The sequence below is a fragment of the Crocuta crocuta genome, unplaced genomic scaffold, assembly GCF_008692635.1.
Source record: "Crocuta crocuta isolate KB4526 unplaced genomic scaffold, BGI_CrCroc_1.0 scaffold11, whole genome shotgun sequence".
In the NCBI taxonomy this organism is placed as follows: Eukaryota; Metazoa; Chordata; class Mammalia; order Carnivora; family Hyaenidae; genus Crocuta; species Crocuta crocuta.
This window is the reverse complement of record NW_027528624.1, coordinates 7,321,133-7,336,620: the sequence shown is the minus strand read 5'-3', so window position 1 is coordinate 7,336,620 and position 15,488 is coordinate 7,321,133. Positions and strand designations below refer to the sequence as shown.

The window sequence follows — 15,488 nt, the reverse complement described above, 5'->3', positions numbered from 1 at the left end:
ATATAAAATGCTTAAGTTTCTCATGCTCAATTTTAGCTATTGTTTTAATTTTTAATTTATTTTAGTTATTATAAAAAATGCCTGCATCACATAAATAATACATGCATTCATACATTATAAATAATGCTGCTATGGCTATTTGTGCCTATGGGCATACATTTTCGTTTGCCTTCAGGATGCATCTAGGACAGAATTACTGGGTCCAGCAGGGAAATATGGTCACATACCTTTAACTGTCCGAGGAACTGCCAGACTATTTTCCAAATGCCTATTGATATTCATATTTAGTTTGTTTCATATCAATGATCAAGAGATCACAAAGCACTGAGAAGTCTAGTATTAAGGGGGCAAAGTATAAAATGTAATTGTCACTTTCTTACTTTGGGTTCAGACTACCTGGTGTGTGAATACTAACTCTTTCAGTTTCTAAATCGAAGATCCGTAAACACTTTCATAAATGGAGCTGCAAACAGAAAGTCGTACACGTAAAGGGCATACTCTGGTGGAAATGCTATTACAGTCAGGGCCCACTGAGGTTCCCTGGCCCACTCCGTTCAAGAGTGCTTTCATTACAAAGGGCACCATCTGGCCCTAAGCGCTTAGCAACTTGGGCCTTTAAATGCACGCCTGTGGTCACCAAAGTGGCTCAGACACATTCTGAATTGGAAGACAACATTTCAGTTACTCCATTTCTGCAGAACACATACTTCTCTTAACCTGTTTGTCATTTGTCACCCTTCCTCTGTCCTGTACCCTCCCTCACCCCCAGCCCCCAGCATGTGACAACATGATTGATTTGGCGTACTGAGCATAGTAAGCACTGAATCAATATGGCGTCTCAAAAGGGTGTTGCAAAATGGCGGAGTCCAGAGATGACCATGTAGTATAGAAGTTGGCATGTTTTCTTTTGGACTTTTGAAAGGGGCAGGAGGGGGTGGGGTGGGGAAGAGTCACTATTTTAACTGGTGTAGGTAGTTCGTATCGCAAGAATGGCAACGTTTGCCATCATTATGAAGAAAAAAAACAAATAAAAATCCCTTGGAGTTTCAGTAATATTGTTTGCATCTATTACCCTGAGATGTTTGATTTTCCTCACAGCCCACATCTGCTTAATTCAAATTATGCACATGTCTCTCTGGACCGTAATTTCTTCCAGCTGTTAAGATACTGGAGCAGAAGATCTACATATTTAAAGCAGCTGCTTAACTTAGAGGACTGCTCTGTGTTTAGCTCTTAAAACTGGACCATAGATTTTCAAAGACTTCCATCTTTTTTTAAAAAGTTTGTTTTGTCAATTATTAAGTTGATTCATTTAAATGTATTTAGAGCTTTTCAGTATTCTTTTTTAAAATTCTTTTTAATGTTTATTTACTTTTGAGAGAGAGAGAGAGACAGAGGCACGAGTTGGGGAGGAACAGAGAGAGGGGGAGACACAGAATCTGAAGCAGGTTCCAGGCTCCCAGCTGTCAGCATGGAGCCCGACGCAGGGCTCGAACTCATGGACCGTGAGATCATGACTTGACCCTAAGTCAGATGCTTAACTGACTGAACCATCCACGTGCTCCAGCTTTTCAGTATTCCATGTTCAGAATCTGGGCACAGAGCATGGTACATTTTTGCTTATGTTGCCATTCTGGAAGTAGAGAGTTGCTCTGTAGACATGTAAAATATTAGCCTCAATCTGGTCCAAGGAAGTACCTGGATTATTAGGAATAAGACCAGGAAAGAAAGAAATTGAGTGAACTGGAAAATATAGTAAACAAACTTTGTATCTGCCTAAAGGGAAATTCTGGAAATCAGAATTTTGGAGAAATTGATTGACGTATCGCCCGCACACTGCACCCCCCAAATTTTCCTACTCGAGAGCAGAATCAACTTCATCAAGATCTCCATCTTTATCAAGATGTTCCAAATACAGTACACTGATTCTGCTGCTTTTAAGGCATATAACTGTGAAAACGAGAATGCAAGAAATAATTTAGTATATTGCTTCCAACTACAGCCTGAAACGTAATTTTCTTCTTGCCACAGACTGGGCAGACTTGATCAGATAATTAGGCAACCTGAGCACTTCTTCGTACAGGACACTCTCCTTCAGAGCCAGGCCTGCACACCCAGGGTAATCCTTGATTCACTGGGTGCGGCTGGGGGTGGAGGCCTAGGGAATCATATGGTGGGGGAAATATATGGTACCTAAATCAAGATTTTTTTTTTTATTTAAAAATATTGCTTAGAAAAATAGAACAGAATGTGCAAATACTAACCTTCAACAATTTTGTTGTTAGATCTTGTGTAAATGCAGACCAAAGATCATTAGCACCCTGTCCTCAGTTGCCAGGCAGGTATTTTAAACTGTGAGTTAGTGGAGATAAAATCCTAGAAAGGGATAAAGCCTTTGGGGAACTAGGGAATGGATGCCCCATTTAAAGGCATTATTATCTTTTAAAAATTTTAATGGTTATTTATTTATTTGTTTTGAGAGAGAGAGACAGAGAGAGAGAGAGAATGAATCCTAAGCAGGCTCCACACTCAGCGCGGAGCCCAATAGGGCTTAGTCTCACAACTGCGAGATGATGACCTGAACTGAAATCAAGAGTCAGAATCAGAAGCTCAGCTGACTGAGCCCCCCAGGTGCCCCTATTATATGATGATGATGATGATGATGATGATGATTAGAATTCAGTGCCACCAAACAGCAGGATTCCCTGGAAAGATGCCCAGTATCCTTGCTCTTGAATATAATTTATGAAGACCTTTCATTACTCAACATGTTCTGAATGATATATTCTAAAAATACCTTTCCTCTTTACTTAAATTTGAGGGACTTTTTTTTCTAACCTCTTAACTAAATTACACATCACCGGGTGTGAAACAGCTACAGTTAAAGTAGGAGTCTTGACACAAGGTGTTCAGGTATGTGAGGGATAGACACACCAGCTGTCTCTACCTTTGAAAATTTGGCAACTGCAACCGCCTTGATCTAATCCCCTTGCGTCCCTAGGACACTTGATTGCCTGCACAAGGTCACTTCTTATCTGAGCTGCGTCACTGTGTCATTTATTGGAATACATTTATGAAAAAAGAAAATGAGATTACACTTACGTTAACATTGAATTATTTGCAGTGCTGCAGAGTCAGCCGACCCTTCGTTTTGCTGTTTTTCTGTCAACATGGGTAATGGCAGCTACATTAAACCTCTGCTTCTGCAGAATGGCTGCAAGGTTTGTCTCACCTTGATTTTCGGCTGCATTCTCAACATTAAGTAGAGAAGAAAGTAAATTAAGTGAATATTTTTAACTATTCCTTTGGCTCAGATATCCTTTATCTTCTTTTGTACAACAATATAGTTTTTACTGGTCTGTAAAACCAAAAGTTTAAGAACAAATAAGAATCATGTATAATACATTTCCAGTGGTAGAAAACCTATTGCTTTGGAAGACAGCCTAATTCTTCTATGGGCATCAATAATAATTCTAAGAAAGCTCACTATGTTATAGTACAGTCTTCACACTTTCTATGCTGATTATTTCCTCTGTTTTATTTTATAAGCTAATTTTATTTTAAAACTTCAAATATTCAGGGCACCTGAGTGGCTCAGTTGGTTAAACGTCAGTCTGACTCTTGATTTCGGCTCAGGTCGTGCATGATCTCACATGAGTGAATTTGAGCCCTGCGTTGGGCTGGTCTCTGCAATGACAGTGAGGAGCCTGCTCGGGATTCTCTCCCTAATTCCCTCTCTCTCTCTGTCCCTCCCCCCGCCACTCACGCAGTCTCTTTCTCTCTCTCTCTCACAATAAAGAAATAAACTTTAAAAAATAAACAAAACATGATATTCACTGGGGAATGTAATGTTTATGATAATCATAATTCTTATGCCCTAAAGCGGTTCATACTGCTTGCCCTTACCTATCACAGAAATTATCTTAATGTAAGACCAATAGTCATGATTCTTAAGGTTTAAGTATGTAATAAGGAACCACAAGCTCTGCCCATTTCCTGAAGCCGTCAGCTCTGTTTCTGAAACCTCCATTCAAAGTGTTTCATAGCCCTTGGGGTTCAGCATAGCATCCTCTGTGTGCCTCTGCCTCTCCCCGCCCCTGGCTTGAACCTCTGTGTGCCAAGTCTGGACAAAATGAAGCTGTTATAATAGGTGATATCTAAGATCTGCTCCTTTAAATTTAAAAAAAAAAAACATGCAAAGGTGGCTCGAATGGAAATATTAAAATTTGGATTCAATCCATACATTGAACGAAAGCCAGGGAAAAGAACCATGGCAATGGTATGAAGCAGTAGAAGAGTGACTTAGGCAAAGGTCTTTTGAATGAAATAGAAAAAGAAGCCAAGTAGAATAAAGAAGCCAGATATGTAGTTTGCCAAAGCCAACTTTCGTTGTCTCTCTGTTGTTTCATTTTGACGATAATCCCTGCTGTCTGATTAGTTACAATCTGAGGCAGGTTCTTAACTTTGGTCTGTTTTCTTTCTCTCTGTATTTTGCACACTGTTCAAGAAACTCATTTGCCTCCACCGCACCCCCAAGGTGGGTAACTCAGTTGTGTAGATTCTTCAGAACTCCTGTCTGTGGCTCCGTAGATCACATACTTTGGGGAGCCATGTGCCGTACTCGCTAACGCTGATCGGGATTCTTCATTTGTTCAGACTCCCAGATATCAATGAGTAAAAAAATGACAAGTAAATCAACTGCACAGACGTTTTTCGGTCTTTCTTAGCCAATTGTGTAGCCATGAGATGTAGACATACTTATTTCCACATGAGCTATGTACAAGAATGTGTTTCCTACTTTTTGTGCACAAGAGTCTCCAGATTTGCATATTTAAGAAACTTGTGCTTATGTAACATTCTAGACATTCTGTCCATGTTATCCTGGTGTCAGATTTTCTGCATAGAAGCATCAAATATATATTGCCTGTACATTTGTTAAACTCTGATTAAGTAACCACCAGGCCCTTATCCTCTCAAAGATGTTTTCAAATGTCCTATTCCAAAAAAGTGGATTCCTTTGATTAATTCCATGTCTGCAAATTTGTGCATTCCATTTGTGTAAATATAATCCAAACATGGGGGTGCCTGGGTAGCTCAGTGTTAAGTATCCAATTGTTGATTTAGGCTCAGGTCATGGTCTCACATGCTATAGGATCTCACATCCTATGTCTCACATCTGACATAGGATGGAGCCCTGTGTCGGGCTGTTCACTGAGCATGTAGCCTATTTGGGATTCTCTCTTTCTTTCCCTCTGTCCCTGTTCCCTGCTTGTGTGCTCTTTCTCCTTTCTCTCTCTCTCTCTCTGAAATAAATAAAAATTATATATATATATAATTATACATATAATGTGCTCTCTCTGTCTCTAAAATAACACACACACACACACACACACACACACGTGTATATATAATCCCAAATATGGGTATCTATATTTCCTGTTCAATACATTGGTTCCCCACTTGTAAGATACTGTTCTCAATTTTTTCCTTGTTGGGCATAAATAAAATTATAGGCATGGGGCACCTAGGTGGCTTGGTCGGTTGAGCGTCCGACTTCGGCTCAGGTCATGATGTCACAGTTCATGGGTTCGAGCCCCACGCTGGGCTCCATGCTGACAGCCAGCTCAGAGCCTGGAACCTGTTTTGGATTTTGTATCTCCTTCTCTCTCTGACCCTCCCCCACTCACGCTGTGTCTCTCTTAGAAATAAATAAAGCATTAAAAAGATAAAATTATAGGCAATAAAATTTAATTTGAAATCCAGCTTTGGAAAGGGGTTATGTCTCAAGTATTGGCCGCTAGAAAGCACAACTGTACTTATCATTGTGAGTGCTTGTAATTGTGAGAAAAGATCCTTCTCAATTGTCTTTATTTAAGACATTCAAGACCAGGGGATGCCTTCTCTTCTCATTCTTGTTAGAATTCTATGGAAAGTCAGGCAGTAGAGGTCGGTTAGGTACTTTCTACTTGCTCTGTTACTTTGACTGTTGTTCAGATATGGACTTGTCATGAAGGTGAACACGCTTTGATTCTGTATATATCATTCTACAGTGAGGGCCGATGCCCCGCCCTGTTCTGTTTATTAGCCATTGTTTCCTCGGCACAGGGTATGTTCTGGATCAAGTCCTGCTCTACGCATATGTTCCTCCCAGCAGGACGTTGCACAAGTTCAGTGATTTGTTTCGGGGGCGTTCGGCTCCAGAAATTTACTTTGAGCCTTTTATCATGCGATTTTTTGTCCGAGTATTCTGACATTGATTTTAATAACTTTTAATTATTTGTAGCCAGTACTCTGGCATTGTTCTTGGTACGCTCAGCTTACTTTTCTGTTTCTAACAAAATTAAAATCTCATCTCATAGGCAACTTCCTTTCTATGAGTGTTGCCTTTTAAATGAGAAAATATGTATCTCAGCTGTGAAAAAAGAATAATATAATTTTCTTTGCAGGCAATTTCTTTCTCAACAGTCAACATCCAGTTTAATTTCAAAGCAAAGGGCATTCCCTGGTCTAAATGAGTGTCAGGGTTAACAGATTTAGACTACCAATACAGGAAACAGTGTGTGTATGTGTGTGTGTGTGTGCACGCGCTTTAATGTTTATTTATTTTGAGAGAGAGAGAAAGTAAGAGAGAGCATGAGTGAGGGAAGGGCAGAGAGAGAGAGAGGGAGTGAGAGAATTCCAAGCAGGCTCCATGCTGTCAGCACAGAACCCAGTGAAGAGTTTGATCTCATCAACTGTGAGATCATGACCTGAGCCAAAGTGCAGGTAATATTTAAAATGCTATTAGTGCTATTAAAATGGATTATTAAGTGACAATGATATATTTTAGCTTCTATAATTTATTACTCACATTCTACAGTTGACAACTGTCATCTCAAACAGTATTACAATTCCCTTTGAGGTAGAGAAAAGAGAAAACTTAACATCTGTTACATAATGTTAAGCTTGATTTTAAAAAAATGTTTTTTATATAGCTGTTTTTAAGCAGACATCCTTTATATAGAAAGTACACTTGTTAATGATTAAAAAAAATTTTGTTAACATTTATTTTTGAGACCGAGCACAAGCTGGGGAGGGGCAGAGAGAGAGGGAGACACAGAACCTGAAACAGGCTCCAGGCTCTGAGCTGTCAGCATAGAGCCCAATACAGGGCTCGAGCCCGCAGACTTTGAGATCATGACTTGAGCCAAAGTAGGACATTTAACCGACTGAGCCACCCAGGCATCCCCATTTGTTAATGATTAATTGATAGTCATTCTGGTATAGAAGCTATACGTGTTCATTTCAAGGTTTACTATTTTGATACATTTTGTTTTCCTGGTTAATCTGGTGTTACCTTTTATTTTTTATTTTTTTATTATTTTTTTAATTTTTTTTTTTTTTGAGAGAGAGAGAGAAAGAGGGTAAGCTGAGGAGGGGCAGAGAGAGAGGGAGACACAGGATCTGAAGCAGGCTCCTGGCCCTGAAATGTCAGCACAGAGCCCAACATGGGGCTCAAACCCAGGACCTGTGAGATCATGACCCGAGCCGAAGTCAGACGCTCAACCGACTGAGCCATGGTGCTATGTTTTAAAGTAAGATCTTTGTTTTAAAACACATTTGTTAAATGCCTACCAGATTTTTTTCAGTTGTCTTATAATTTTTATCTTCTAAAATATTCCTGAAAGATTAACTTCTTGAAACCAAATGTCACAATATTTCTCTTAAGTCAGAGGTTTATAATTTAAAATCATATGTGGTTTCAGGTAGGTTATTGTAAGAAAGACCTTAAAGGGATTATATAAATATATTCATTTCTCTCCTTTTCATTGTCCTATTATGACTCTGTAATGATAGCCCCCAACACCCCAATTTAAGCTCCCAGGATTATTGTTTTCAGTTCTGCTCTGTTCAGCAGTGAGCCAAGCCAGAGCATTGTCTCCTCTCCTCCCCTCTTTCCCTCCTCCTCCTGAGCCTTAACTTCTGCTGATTCCAGCAGAGGACTGACTCCCTTGAATCTTTACGTGTCTCAACCCTGCAGGCGAGCGCAGAGCCAGGCTCCAGGATGGCTGCACAGATCACTAAGGATTCCTGGCTCAGAGCTGGCAAAGAATGTGTTTTGAAAATGGAATCACAAAGTGGGCTTGATTCTCTGAGAACCCTTTAAATGACAGGGCAAAAAAAAAAAAAAATAATAATAATCCTCAGTTTCAATCACCTCTGCTCTCCTTTTTCTTCATTGATATGCACAGTGCTTTCCTCTGAGGCGGCTTTCTGACAGGAAAAAAGAAAAACAAAAAGAGGCTTTTTAGCAAGGGGGACAGCCAGGGCCCTAGCTTTCAGTCAGGAGCCAAGTTGGACAGGGCATTCTTTCCCTCCCTCCCAAAATGTGGGAAACAGCTAGATTAGGGCAATGGTCTTTCCATTTGAAGGGTTAGTGATAATTTAGTTGCAGCGTTTCTGGACCTATTTTTCAGTCTATTTCTGAATTCACAAGAATTGAATTCTTCCTGTACACAAGAATTGGGATAAACTCTGGTTGGGGAGTGAGACCATGTGCGGAGACAGAAAACTTCCAGTGGCCAGGGTAGTCCGCAGTTGAAAAAAAAAAAGAAAGAAAAAAAAAAGAGGGAAAGAAGGAGATGAAGGAAGGAGGGAAGGAAGGAAAGAAAGAGAGAGAGAGAGAGAAAAGAAAGAAAGAGGAAGGAAGGAAAAAAGAACAAAGAAATAGAAACAGAAAGAGNAAGAAAGAGAGAGAGAGAGAGAGAGAAAAGAAAGAAAGAGGAAGGAAGGAAAAAAGAACAAAGAAAAAGAAACAGAAAGAGAGAAGAGAAAGAAAAGAGAAGAAAGAACAAGACTTTATCCTTTGCCAGTCATCTCTGCAGGAGGAGGAGAAACATCAGGGAGGTTTTCTTTTGCAGGAAGCAGGCATCCCTGGTTCTCTGAAGGAGAGTGTAAGAGAAGTCCTTCTGAAAACAAAATGCCTAGATTGTTCAGCTAATCTATTATTTTAGTTCCATTGGTAATGTTACTTTGTTAGCCATGCTGAGTCGAAGAAAACTGCTTTATTGAAAAGTTTCTTCACTGGTGAAAAAAAAATCAGCTTATCTTATCCCCTTCCCCCTGCCCCCCAAAGCAGCATGGCTTCCCGTGCCCCATGAAAAGAAAATGCCACACTGCTTCTTTCGCTCCCATGTGACTGAATACTTGGAAAAGAAGTTGATTTTACTTGCTGTGGGATTGATTTTAAATTCTTCTTTGAGTTATCCTCTCCAAAAGCTGTTTCCAGTCAGTATGTTGAGAATCCCAGTTGGCCTGTTAATTTTGTCCTACATATGTAGTTTAAGCAAGCAAAATATTTTATGCTCTGATGTGGAAGAAGTCAATATTAAATTCATAACTAGTAATAAAACTTTAAATAATATGCTGATAAAAGATTGGATTAAGTCAGCATTATTAAAAGAATGATATATGTGGAGTCTCATGAGTTTGCTCATTTTCTGCCACGTTTGACCTACAGAACTGACATTTTCAGGTAATTTCACCACCATTGATAGTCCCCGTCAGGCTAAAACAACATGGGGTGAGATGGGACTGTGTCAACATAAAGCGGGGAGATTACTGTTCAGGGAAGAGGGAAAGAATGGAAGGTAGTGATGGAAGATGTGATGGACATTAACCTCCCTCTAAGCAAATTATCACCTTTATCGGTGAGAGACTTAGGGGAGCCTACTTGGTGACATGGGACCTATAGGGACAGGGTTGGGGAGGAGAGAAGATAAGGGTTTATTGTAATAATCCATCTATGAACTGAAAACCAAGTAAAGCCAAAGGGGAGGATGTCTAAAGCAGGAAGAGATGATCATGTACATGGTCCAGGTGAGGCATCAGATCCAGATCCTTCCAGGCCATTTAGATCATACTCAAATATAAATAGTAATCTGTGAGATCATCACCTAAAAATTAAACTCTTCCCTCCTGAAGTGTGTTTGCCAATCTGTCCTAGGCGATGGCCAACTCTGTTCATAAATAGCTTCCTCAAGACCTTGCTTCCCCTTATCCCATTAGCCCAGGACAGTGACAAATGACAGCTAGAGCAGAGTGATTTAGGGGCTTTTAATGATCTGGACATTTGAAAATTGCCTAATTTGTTTTAAAGATGTATCCTAAATGTGGCTTTTAGGGTTACATGTAACTCACAGATGCATCTTTGAAAGAATTCATATTATTTTTTTAAATGTTTCTTTATTTTGAGAGAGAGAGAGAGAGAGACAGAGAGACAGAGACAGAGAGAGACAGAGAGACAGAGAGAGAGAGAGAGAGAGAGAGAGAGAGAGAGAGAGAATCCCAAGCAGGCTCCAAGCTGTCAGTGCAGAGCCCAATGTGGGGCTCACTTGAACTCAAGAACCTTGAGATCCTGACCTGAGCTGAGATCACTTAACCGACTGAGCCACGCAGGTGCCCTGAAAATAATTCATATTTTTAAGACACTTACTGATAACTTTTGCCAGACATTCTCTCAACAATTTTACTTTCAACTAAGTATTCACTTAAGTTTTATTTCCTCACTATAGCTACTTTGAGGGAGACTTGCACACTAACATTTTCTGATAATGGTTGCAACTTCGTCGTCTTAGTTTTTTACCCAATTCCTTGAGTAGTATTAGATCATTTTTTTGGTAATGGAATACTAAATACATTTATATAAGGTCAATTATTTAACTAATTAATGAGGGAATAAAGAGGATGATAAACCAGTTAAGAAAAACATATGAAAATAGAAAATTTATATAGAGATCAAAAAGGAAAGCTGAGATAATGTGGATGAGTTAGACACCATACTGGCATGCTGAGTAATAAAACAAACCCTTGGGTTATCTTTTCTACTTGACAAAGATGTAAATCATAATAAGAACTAATTGTAAGATGTGTAAAATGTCTGGGCCCTAAGGAATAGAAAACACTGTAAAATGTAACAAAGTTGCATTTCCCTGGAGAGTCAGAGGATGCTAAGTGGGCTCAGGCTCTAGCATGACATCAACAAATCACTTAAGTGGGGCTTTTTTATTTGCCTTATTTTCAATTTTCAATATTTTTTCCTTAATAGTAAGGTCATCTATTTTTGGAATTAAAATGATGCCTCCAGCAATATGCATAAAATTGTAAAGTATTTTATAGTACATTTTATAGCCTCTGTGTCACTTATTAACTCTTCAGTCACATTTTAATTATCATGATTAGCAAGTGATAGGAACTGAAACCTGATCCTTTGTTACATAATAATCCTATGACAATTACAGGGAAGGCAATTCTGATTGACTCCCTTGAGCATTGAAGCTGACACATTAAATGAAATGGTGAATTCAGGGCATATTGGTTGTTTGATTTTAATGAGTCGTGATCTTCAGTTGAAACATCTGCTGTAATGAACTTGACATTTGCAATAATAACAGTATCAGCTTATTTAATATACATTATCACAATTGTTTCCTCGGTTTGGGAGGCCACACTTGCTGTTTCATGAATTGAACTTCTTTGTATTACTTTGTAAAAGACTTAACAATCACTTGGTATATATCAGGAATAACAGAAAGCCTATAGCTGAAAAGTGTCCCTGGACAATGTGCCCATTTATAGATTAATTTAGGGATTTTTGAAATTAAAATGAACCCAGGCAGTATTTAGCTGAAGCCCAGTCACCTCTTGGCAGCTAGACTTTAATCAGATAAGCATCTAGTACAGTTGTTTTAGATAAAGGGATTTTAAATGAGTCAGAAACAGGAGAACACCAAGGTTGCTTTGGGTCTGGGTAAGGCTAGGTCTGGATGGCAGTAAAATGGGTGCATTCCCAACCCTAATTTTAAGATCATGTGATCTAGTAACTATCAGCACAAAATAATTAAAGCTTGGCGTGTTCTAAAAAATCTACTACTCTAGATGCATCTTCTGGAGAGAGAGCAAGATGGCGGAGAAGTAAGGAGCTCCGTACTTGCACTAAAAAATCTACTACTCTTTTGATTAACGTTCTCATGGTATCTAAATTTGGCAGAGATTCAGAATCATTGTGAACCATTAAAGAATAGATTTCTGGACCCACCCCAGACCTACTAAATGAAAATTCTGGGGGCAGGAAGGGAGAGGCAGAATAGGGTAGGATCTGTATTTTCAAAAGGACTCTGCTGGGGCTTGTTGGCCCAGAGCTCTCTGGTGACAGCCATCGGGAGGGGTGAAGAGACACCGAAATGGGTGGTAAAGGTACTGATTTTGGCTTTGAGAGTTTTCTCTTGAGCCCTAACAGTGAACAGTAGGTTTTCATCTATTCTCTCAAATAGAGAGTTGCCAGTGCATGAGTTGGGGTTAAACTGTTAGCATTGGTCTTACATTCAAGGAGAGAGTCAAACACCAGGGGGTATGGTCACGGGGCTCGCACAGCTAGTCCAATAATTAAGAAAGGATGTTTCATAGAGTATTTACCATGGGGAAATATATCTAGGAAATTCGGTGTGGAGAGTCTATATCTCCTAACTCTTGGCTGGATTTCTAGTAGAGCGCTGTTTTTTTCTGGAATAATGATCTACAGACAACCTTTTACTAGAAAATTCAGGAGTTCCATTAATGCAGGATGCATTGCAGTTCTGAGTAAGGATTTTGCCATGTCAGTCTGTCAGCTCCACCACTTCTGGCCCTGTGGCTCCAGGAAAGGCATTCAACCTCTGCTTCATGTCTGCCTCCATAAATTTGGGATAGTTATGGCAAAGGGTCCTAGAAGGTTGCAGTGAAGGGTAAGTAAGTTACTACATGTAAAATGTTTAGTGTCCCGGCTCATAGAAAGCACTCATTAAATGTGAGCTAATATTATCATTCAAGGTGGGTTAGGTAAAATTCTTATTTAGGGAGCAATGATGTTACCCATGTTCATGGATTTCTGACCACCATCTTGAATCTGTGACCACGAGGGAAAGTCATGGTGTTTGTCTATGGTTCCCACATCCCTTATATTGTCTTCTATTGGACTGTGGTCATATATTTACATACCTGGGGTATCAGTTGCCTTATGCTGCCAGAACAAAGCACCGTATAATTTTCTCATAGTTGTGAAGGCTCCGAAGGCCAAATCAAGGCGTTGGCAAATTTGGTTTCTCCAGAGGCCTCTCTTCTGGTCTTGCAGATGGCTGCCTTCTCCCTGTGTCCTCACATGGTCTTTCCTCTGTTTCTGAGCATCCCTGATGTCTCTTCTTCTTCTTCTTATAAGGACACCAGTCAGCCTGGATTAGGGCTTTAGCATATCAATTTGGGGTGGGGGTGGGGTTCCACAATTCAGTCTATAACACCTGGCACCGGCTTTTCCCGCCACTGCACATCCGGTCTCAACAGTGAATTCTGTGAGCACAGATGCTGTGTATTCTTTATATTTAGTCACCAGAACCTTGTCATTAAAGGACGCTTTAATGAGTATTTTTTATATATATGAATGCAGAGAAAATCATGTGGATACATGGGGACTACTTTTAAAAAATCCCCACAGGTGAGTCCAGTGCCTCATCTCTGTAGAAATACTCTGAGTGAGGGCATGTTTTGTTTTTTTTTTTGGAAAATTGTTTCTGTTTTGTGAGATTTACCATTACTGAAATAGTGCATCCCCTGTTATAACTAGAGGTTTAGGATATTTAAAGATGGATAATGTCTCCTTCGAAATATTACAAATGTCAGAACAAGCTTGTCCCCTTTTCTGAGTTGATTTGTAAAGGCTTCAGAAACTCCCTAAGTCACATGTAGCGGCTGACCTTTGCGGCCGGACATCTGCTGACACATTGACATTATTCTCTCTTTATGACACATTTACTCATCTGGCCTCCAACAAACAGCACTTCCGGCGTTAGTAACGTAGGTCTGCTCCCTGGCTTTAGCTCCACTTTATTTATATACAGATGTTTGAAGAGAAGCAAGTCCTGGACTCTGTTTCTAAAGGTATTTCATTACTTTGTGTGCGGCTATTTCTTTTATTATTTAATCCTATGTGTTGCTTTCAAACCTTTGCCAAATTTCGAAATGTGAGTGTTTTATATTGACTTTTAAAGCACATGCTCCAAGGTATTTGGCAAGTTTCCAGATACTGTGTCCTTGGGAGGAAGCCCCGAGCTCTTTGCTAATGAGGAAGAGGAAAGGTGGGTTGTTTCTACACTGACAAATGAAGGAACAAATTGGCAACAATCTATATCCACTCAGACAGGGGAACCTACTAGAATGCTAGGTAGATTCATGGAGTAGACAGTGTTTCTTTTGTTTTCATTTTTGTTTGTCTGTGTTTTAGTGCCATCAAACAAAGCAGATGAGCCTTGGCAACTGAGACTTTGTGGATAGAGAAGGAGAAACAGAAGTCAAAAATTATATACATTTTTAAAGATGGTGAATAGAGAATGTAGTGACAGCCTGTCACCACATTAGCAGCCAGGCTCACTCTTCTTTGAAGAAGACCTTTTCCAAATTATTCCCTGGTTCATTTCTTTTCAAGGCCCTGCTCTCAGCTCTATGCATCCTTAAGAAAGTCTACAACTCATTACTTCAAATATTCCATGCCATTTCCCCATCCTCAAAAAGGAATAAAGAACACAATGATTTCCTAGCCCTGTGATATTTGTGTGCTGTCTCTGCCCATACGACCACCGCCATCCCATCCACACTTCGTGGCTGTCTTGTGGCTTGATCCAGTTCTGACCTCCGATGCAACAGTCTACCCTTTTCTCTCCAGAAACCTGAATCCAGCAACACAATGATCCACAAATATGTAACCAATGCCCTGTTCACTGAGTACATATTTTCAAGCACCTGTTTGTGTCAGCCACTGTTCCGACTGCTCTAAACTCAATGGAAAACAATTATCCCTGGCCTCCCAGAACATTCTTTTAAAAGGGGAGGACAGAATAAACATGATGAACCCGTAAAACACAGGTGGTGTTTCAGATGGTGACACATGCTATAGATAAAAAATAAAATGTGCTGAGGATAGGAAGCCAAGGGGTCATGTTTAAATTTTTTAATAGTTTTTTTTAACTTATTTTTGAGACAGAGAGAGCATGAGCAGGGGAGGGGCAGAGAGAGAGGGAGACACAGAATCTGAAGCAGCTCCAGGCTCCGAGCTGTCAGCACAGAACTGGATGTGGGGCTCGAACCCACAAACTGCGAGATCATGACCTGAGCTGAAGTCAGACGCTTAACCGACTGAGCCACCCAGGCGCCCCAAGGGGTCATGTTTAATAAGGCCGTGTGGACTGACCTCACTGAGAAGAAGGTGAGGGAGTGGTGTCCGGTCTATGAGGGTGAGGAGAGGTGGGGTGAATGGAACAGTAAGACCGGGGTTCAGGGAGTAGAACCTGAAAGGAGGCGGGTGGAGAGTTCTAGGAGACGCAGGGGCCGGATGGTGTTGGGCCTTGTGAGGGACTGAAAGACTTTTCACTTGTGCTCATGTGACATAACTCAGGGTTGAAAAGGAGAAATCTGACACTACATGG

The 15,488-nt window shown here is 40.1% G+C and overlaps 1 protein-coding gene across 2 annotated transcripts in view; it reads left to right on the top strand.

The window, feature by feature from the left end:
• The window catches only part of PRKN (parkin RBR E3 ubiquitin protein ligase), a 1,321,737-nt gene that overhangs the window by 282,299 nt on the left and 1,023,950 nt on the right, over positions 1-15,488 (top strand). The gene's annotated exons all lie outside the window — the stretch shown is intronic.